The sequence below is a fragment of the Hypomesus nipponensis genome, chromosome 24, assembly GCF_054491055.1.
Source record: "Hypomesus nipponensis isolate SF chromosome 24, ASM5449105v1, whole genome shotgun sequence".
NCBI classification, from domain to species: Eukaryota; Metazoa; Chordata; class Actinopteri; order Osmeriformes; family Osmeridae; genus Hypomesus; species Hypomesus nipponensis.
Window position 1 is genome coordinate 350001 of NC_140384.1, and position 5000 is coordinate 355000.

General features: G+C 47.0%; 15 non-coding genes and 3 pseudogenes across 15 annotated transcripts in view; all 18 read right to left on the reverse strand.

The window, feature by feature from the left end:
• The window catches only part of LOC146228245 (5S ribosomal RNA), a 119-nt gene extending 115 nt beyond the window's left edge, over window positions 1-4 (reverse strand). The window contains exon 1 of the ribosomal RNA XR_014742532.1: window positions 1-4. This exon is cut by the window's left edge and continues 115 nt beyond it. This is a non-coding gene — a ribosomal RNA (5S ribosomal RNA).
• A 178-nt stretch (window positions 5-182) lies between these two features.
• LOC146228246 (5S ribosomal RNA) lies at window positions 183-301 on the reverse strand. Its single transcript, XR_014746129.1, has one exon. It is a non-coding gene; the product is annotated as a 5S ribosomal RNA (ribosomal RNA).
• A 178-nt stretch (window positions 302-479) lies between these two features.
• LOC146228247 (5S ribosomal RNA) lies at window positions 480-598 on the reverse strand. The gene has a single exon (XR_014746528.1). It is a non-coding gene; the product is annotated as a 5S ribosomal RNA (ribosomal RNA).
• A 180-nt stretch (window positions 599-778) lies between these two features.
• On the reverse strand, window positions 779-897 carry LOC146228248 (5S ribosomal RNA). Its single transcript, XR_014742533.1, has one exon. It is a non-coding gene; the product is annotated as a 5S ribosomal RNA (ribosomal RNA).
• Window positions 898-1067: 170 nt separating this feature from the next.
• LOC146228249 (5S ribosomal RNA) lies at window positions 1068-1186 on the reverse strand. The gene has a single exon (XR_014742534.1). It is a non-coding gene; the product is annotated as a 5S ribosomal RNA (ribosomal RNA).
• Window positions 1187-1354: 168 nt separating this feature from the next.
• On the reverse strand, window positions 1355-1484 carry LOC146228250 (5S ribosomal RNA; annotated as a pseudogene).
• Window positions 1485-1666: 182 nt separating this feature from the next.
• LOC146228251 (5S ribosomal RNA) lies at window positions 1667-1785 on the reverse strand. Its single transcript, XR_014742535.1, has one exon. It is a non-coding gene; the product is annotated as a 5S ribosomal RNA (ribosomal RNA).
• Window positions 1786-1957: 172 nt separating this feature from the next.
• On the reverse strand, window positions 1958-2076 carry LOC146228252 (5S ribosomal RNA). The gene has a single exon (XR_014745264.1). It is a non-coding gene; the product is annotated as a 5S ribosomal RNA (ribosomal RNA).
• A 172-nt stretch (window positions 2077-2248) lies between these two features.
• LOC146228253 (5S ribosomal RNA) lies at window positions 2249-2367 on the reverse strand. Its single transcript, XR_014742536.1, has one exon. It is a non-coding gene; the product is annotated as a 5S ribosomal RNA (ribosomal RNA).
• A 186-nt stretch (window positions 2368-2553) lies between these two features.
• On the reverse strand, window positions 2554-2672 carry LOC146228254 (5S ribosomal RNA). The gene has a single exon (XR_014742537.1). It is a non-coding gene; the product is annotated as a 5S ribosomal RNA (ribosomal RNA).
• A 190-nt stretch (window positions 2673-2862) lies between these two features.
• LOC146228255 (5S ribosomal RNA) lies at window positions 2863-2981 on the reverse strand. Its single transcript, XR_014742538.1, has one exon. It is a non-coding gene; the product is annotated as a 5S ribosomal RNA (ribosomal RNA).
• A 172-nt stretch (window positions 2982-3153) lies between these two features.
• Window positions 3154-3272, reverse strand: LOC146228256 (5S ribosomal RNA). The gene has a single exon (XR_014745265.1). It is a non-coding gene; the product is annotated as a 5S ribosomal RNA (ribosomal RNA).
• A 176-nt stretch (window positions 3273-3448) lies between these two features.
• Window positions 3449-3567, reverse strand: LOC146228257 (5S ribosomal RNA). The gene has a single exon (XR_014742539.1). It is a non-coding gene; the product is annotated as a 5S ribosomal RNA (ribosomal RNA).
• A 172-nt stretch (window positions 3568-3739) lies between these two features.
• On the reverse strand, window positions 3740-3858 carry LOC146228258 (5S ribosomal RNA). Its single transcript, XR_014742540.1, has one exon. It is a non-coding gene; the product is annotated as a 5S ribosomal RNA (ribosomal RNA).
• A 168-nt stretch (window positions 3859-4026) lies between these two features.
• Window positions 4027-4156, reverse strand: LOC146228259 (5S ribosomal RNA; annotated as a pseudogene).
• A 198-nt stretch (window positions 4157-4354) lies between these two features.
• Window positions 4355-4473, reverse strand: LOC146228260 (5S ribosomal RNA; annotated as a pseudogene).
• Window positions 4474-4661: 188 nt separating this feature from the next.
• On the reverse strand, window positions 4662-4780 carry LOC146228261 (5S ribosomal RNA). Its single transcript, XR_014745266.1, has one exon. It is a non-coding gene; the product is annotated as a 5S ribosomal RNA (ribosomal RNA).
• Window positions 4781-4958: 178 nt separating this feature from the next.
• Window positions 4959-5000, reverse strand: part of LOC146228262 (5S ribosomal RNA) — a 119-nt gene continuing 77 nt past the window's right edge. Inside the window, exon 1 of the ribosomal RNA XR_014742542.1 lies at window positions 4959-5000. This exon is cut by the window's right edge and continues 77 nt beyond it. This is a non-coding gene — a ribosomal RNA (5S ribosomal RNA).

Sequence of the window (5000 nt, forward strand, 5' to 3'; positions counted from 1 at the left end):
ACGAAATAAGTTGACAACCATAGGCTACTTATCCATATACAGATTTAGCAATTGACAATGCAAGGTAGTCTCTCTCTCTCTCTCTCTCTCTCGTGTCAAAATGAAAACAGCTTCCAGCCCCTTTCATGAAGGACTACTTGTGCATATTGCAAGATGTCAGTTTCTAAGTGAATGAGCAAAAGAGCATACAGCACCTGGTATTCCCAGGCGGTCTCCCATCCAAGTACTAACCAGGCCCGACCCTGCTTAGCTTCCGAGATCAGACGAGATCGGGCGTTGCCAGGCTGGTATGGCCGTACCAAATAAGTTGACAACCATAGGCTTCTTATCCATATACAGATTTAGCAATTGACAATGCAAGGTAGTCTCTCTCTCTCTCTCTCTCTCTCGTGTCAAAATGAAAACAGCTTCCAGCCCCTTTCATGAAGGACTACTTGTGCATATTGCAAGATTTCAGTTTCTAAGTGAATGAGCAAAAGAGCATACAGCACCTGGTATTCCCAGGCGGTCTCCCATCCAAGTACTAACCAGGCCCTAGCCTGCTTAGCTTCCGAGATCAGACGAGATCGGGCGTTGCCAGGCTGGTATGGCCGTACGAAATAAGTTGACAACCATAGGCTACTTATCCATATACAGATTTAGCAATTGACAATGCAAGGTGGTCTCTCTCTCTCTCTCTCTCTCTCTCGTGTCAAAATGAAAACAGCTTCCAGCCCCTTTCATGAAGGACTACTTGTGCATATTGCAAGATGTCAGTTTCTAAGTGAATGAGCAAAAGAGCATACAGCACCTGGTATTCCCAGGCGGTCTCCCATCCAAGTACTAACCAGGCCCGACCCTGCTTAGCTTCCGAGATCAGACGAGATCGGGCGTTGCCAGGCTGGTATGGCCGTACGAAATAAGTTGACAACCATAGGCTACTTATCCATATACAGATTTAGCAATTGACAATGCAAGGTAGTCTCTCTCTCTCTCTCGTGTCAAAATGAAAACAGCTTCCAGCCCCTTTCATGAAGGACTACTTGTGCATATTGCAAGATGTCAGTTTCTAAGTGAATGAGCAAAAGAGCATACAGCACCTGGTATTCCCAGGCGGTCTCCCATCCAAGTACTAACCAGGCCCGACCCTGCTTAGCTTCCGAGATCAGACGAGATCGGGCGTTGCCAGGCTGGTATGGCCGTACGAAATAAGTTGACAACCATAGGCTACTTATCCATATACAGATTTAGCAATTGACAATGCAAGGTGGTCTCTCTCTCTCTCGTGTCAAAATGAAAACAGCTTCCAGCCCCTTTCATGAAGGACTACTTGTGCATATTGCAAGATTTCAGTTTCTAAGTGAATGAGCAAAAGAGCATACAGCACCTGGTATTCCCAGGCGGTCTCCCATCCAAGTACTAACCAGGCCCGACCCTGGCCCGACCCTGCTTAGCTTCCGAGATCAGACGAGATCGGGCGTTGCCAGGCTGGTATGGCCGTACAAAATAAGTTGACAACCATAGGCTACTTATCCATATACAGATTTAGCAATTGACAATGCAAAGTAGTCTCTCTCTCTCTCTCTCTCTCTCTCTCGTGTCAAAATGAAAACAGCTTCCAGCCCCTTTCATGAAGGACTACTTGTGCATATTGCAAGATGTCAGTTTCTAAGTGAATGAGCAAAAGAGCATACAGCACCTGGTATTCCCAGGCGGTCTCCCATCCAAGTACTAACCAGGCCCGACCCTGCTTAGCTTCCGAGATCAGACGAGATCGGGCGTTGCCAGGCTGGTATGGCCGTACGAAATAAGTTGACAACCATAGGCTACTTATCCATATACAGATTTAGCAATTGACAATGCAAGGTGGTCTCTCTCTCTCTCTCTCGTGTCAAAATGAAAACAGCTTCCAGCCCCTTTCATGAAGGACTACTTGTGCATATTGCAAGATTTCAGTTTCTAAGTGAATGAGCAAAAGAGCATACAGCACCTGGTATTCCCAGGCGGTCTCCCATCCAAGTACTAACCAGGCCCGACCCTGCTTAGCTTCCGAGATCAGACGAGATCGGGCGTTGCCAGGCTGGTATGGCCGTACAAAATAAGTTGACAACCATAGGCTACTTATCCATATACAGATTTAGCAATTGACAATGCAAGGTGGTCTCTCTCTCTCTCTCTCGTGTCAAAATGAAAACAGCTTCCAGCCCCTTTCATGAAGGACTACTTGTGCATATTGCAAGATTTCAGTTTCTAAGTGAATGAGCAAAAGAGCATACAGCACCTGGTATTCCCAGGCGGTCTCCCATCCAAGTACTAACCAGGCCCGACCCTGCTTAGCTTCCGAGATCAGACGAGATCGGGCGTTGCCAGGCTGGTATGGCCGTACGAAATAAGTTGACAACCATAGGCTACTTATCCATATACAGATTTAGCAATTGACAATGCAAGGTAGTCTCTCTCTCTCTCTCTCTCTCTCTCTCTCTCGTGTCAAAATGAAAACAGCTTCCAGCCCCTTTCATGAAGGACTACTTGTGCATATTGCAAGATGTCAGTTTCTAAGTGAATGAGCAAAAGAGCATACAGCACCTGGTATTCCCAGGCGGTCTCCCATCCAAGTACTAACCAGGCCCGACCCTGCTTAGCTTCCGAGATCAGACGAGATCGGGCGTTGCCAGGCTGGTATGGCCGTACGAAATAAGTTGACAACCATAGGCTACTTATCCATATACAGATTTAGCAATTGACAATGCAAGGTAGTCTCTCTCTCTCTCTCTCTCTCTCTCTCTCTCTCTCGTGTCAAAATGAAAACAGCTTCCAGCCCCTTTCATGAAGGACTACTTGTGCATATTGCAAGATGTCAGTTTCTAAGTGAATGAGCAAAAGAGCATACAGCACCTGGTATTCCCAGGCGGTCTCCCATCCAAGTACTAACCAGGCCCGACCCTGCTTAGCTTCCGAGATCAGACGAGATCGGGCGTTGCCAGGCTGGTATGGCCGTACGAAATAAGTTGACAACCATAGGCTACTTATCCATATACAGATTTAGCAATTGACAATGCAAGGTGGTCTCTCTCTCTCTCTCTCGTGTCAAAATGAAAACAGCTTCCAGCCCCTTTCATGAAGGACTACTTGTGCATATTGCAAGATTTCAGTTTCTAAGTGAATGAGCAAAAGAGCATACAGCACCTGGTATTCCCAGGCGGTCTCCCATCCAAGTACTAACCAGGCCCGACCCTGCTTAGCTTCCGAGATCAGACGAGATCGGGCGTTGCCAGGCTGGTATGGCCGTACAAAATACGTTGACAACCATAGGCTACTTATCCATATACAGATTTAGCAATTGACAATGCAAGGTAGTCTCTCTCTCTCTCTCTCTCTCGTGTCAAAATGAAAACAGCTTCCAGCCCCTTTCATGAAGGACTACTTGTGCATATTGCAAGATGTCAGTTTCTAAGTGAATGAGCAAAAGAGCATACAGCACCTGGTATTCCCAGGCGGTCTCCCATCCAAGTACTAACCAGGCCCGACCCTGCTTAGCTTCCGAGATCAGACGAGATCGGGCGTTGCCAGGCTGGTATGGCCGTACGAAATAAGTTGACAACCATAGGCTACTTATCCATATACAGATTTAGCAATTGACAATGCAAGGTAGTCTCTCTCTCTCTCTCTCGTGTCAAAATGAAAACAGCTTCCAGCCCCTTTCATGAAGGACTACTTGTGCATATTGCAAGATGTCAGTTTCTAAGTGAATGAGCAAAAGAGCATACAGCACCTGGTATTCCCAGGCGGTCTCCCATCCAAGTACTAACCAGGCCCGACCCTGCTTAGCTTCCGAGATCAGACGAGATCGGGCGTTGCCAGGCTGGTATGGCCGTACGAAATAAGTTGACAACCATAGGCTACTTATCCATATACAGATTTAGCAATTGACAATGCAAGGTGGTCTCTCTCTCTCTCGTGTCAAAATGAAAACAGCTTCCAGCCCCTTTCATGAAGGACTACTTGTGCATATTGCAAGATTTCAGTTTCTAAGTGAATGAGCAAAAGAGCATACAGCACCTGGTATTCCCAGGCGGTCTCCCATCCAAGTACTAACCAGGCCCGACCCTGGCCCGACCCTGCTTAGCTTCCGAGATCAGACGAGATCGGGCGTTGCCAGGCTAGTATGGCCGTACGAAATAAGTTGACAACCATAGGCTACTTATCCATATACAGATTTAGCAATTGACAATGCAAGGTAGTCTCTCTCTCTCTCTCTCTCTCTCTCTCTCTCTCTCTCTCTCTCGTGTCAAAATGAAAACAGCTTCCAGCCCCTTTCATGAAGGACTACTTGTGCATATTGCAAGATGTCAGTTTCTAAGTGAATGAGCAAAAGAGCATACAGCACCTGGTATTCCCAGGCGGTCTCCCATCCAATTCCTAACCAGGCCCGACCCTGCTTAGCTTCCGAGATCAGACGAGATCGGGCGTTGCCAGGCTGGTATGGCCGTACGAAATAAGTTGACAACCATAGGCTACTTATCCATATACAGATTTAGCAATTGACAATGCAAGGTAGTCTCTCTCTCTCTCTCTCTCTCTCTCTCTCTCTCGTGTCAAAATGAAAACAGCTTCCAGCCCCTTTCATGAAGGACTACTTGTGCATATTGCAAGATTTCAGTTTCTAAGTGAATGAGCAAAAGAGCATACAGCACCTGGTATTCCCAGGCGGTCTCCCATCCAAGTACTAACCAGGCCCGACCCTGCTTAGCTTCCGAGATCAGACGAGATCGGGCGTTGCCAGGCTGGTATGGCCGTACAAAATAAGTTGACAACCATAGGCTACTTATCCATATACAGATTTAGCAATTGACAATGCAAGGTGGTCTCTCTCTCTCTCTCTCTCTCTCGTGTCAAAATGAAAACAGCTTCCAGCCCCTTTCATGAAGGACTACTTGTGCATATTGCAAGATTTCAGTTTCTAAGTGAATGAGCAAAAGAGCATACAGCACCTGGTATTCCCAGGCGGTCTCCCATCCAAG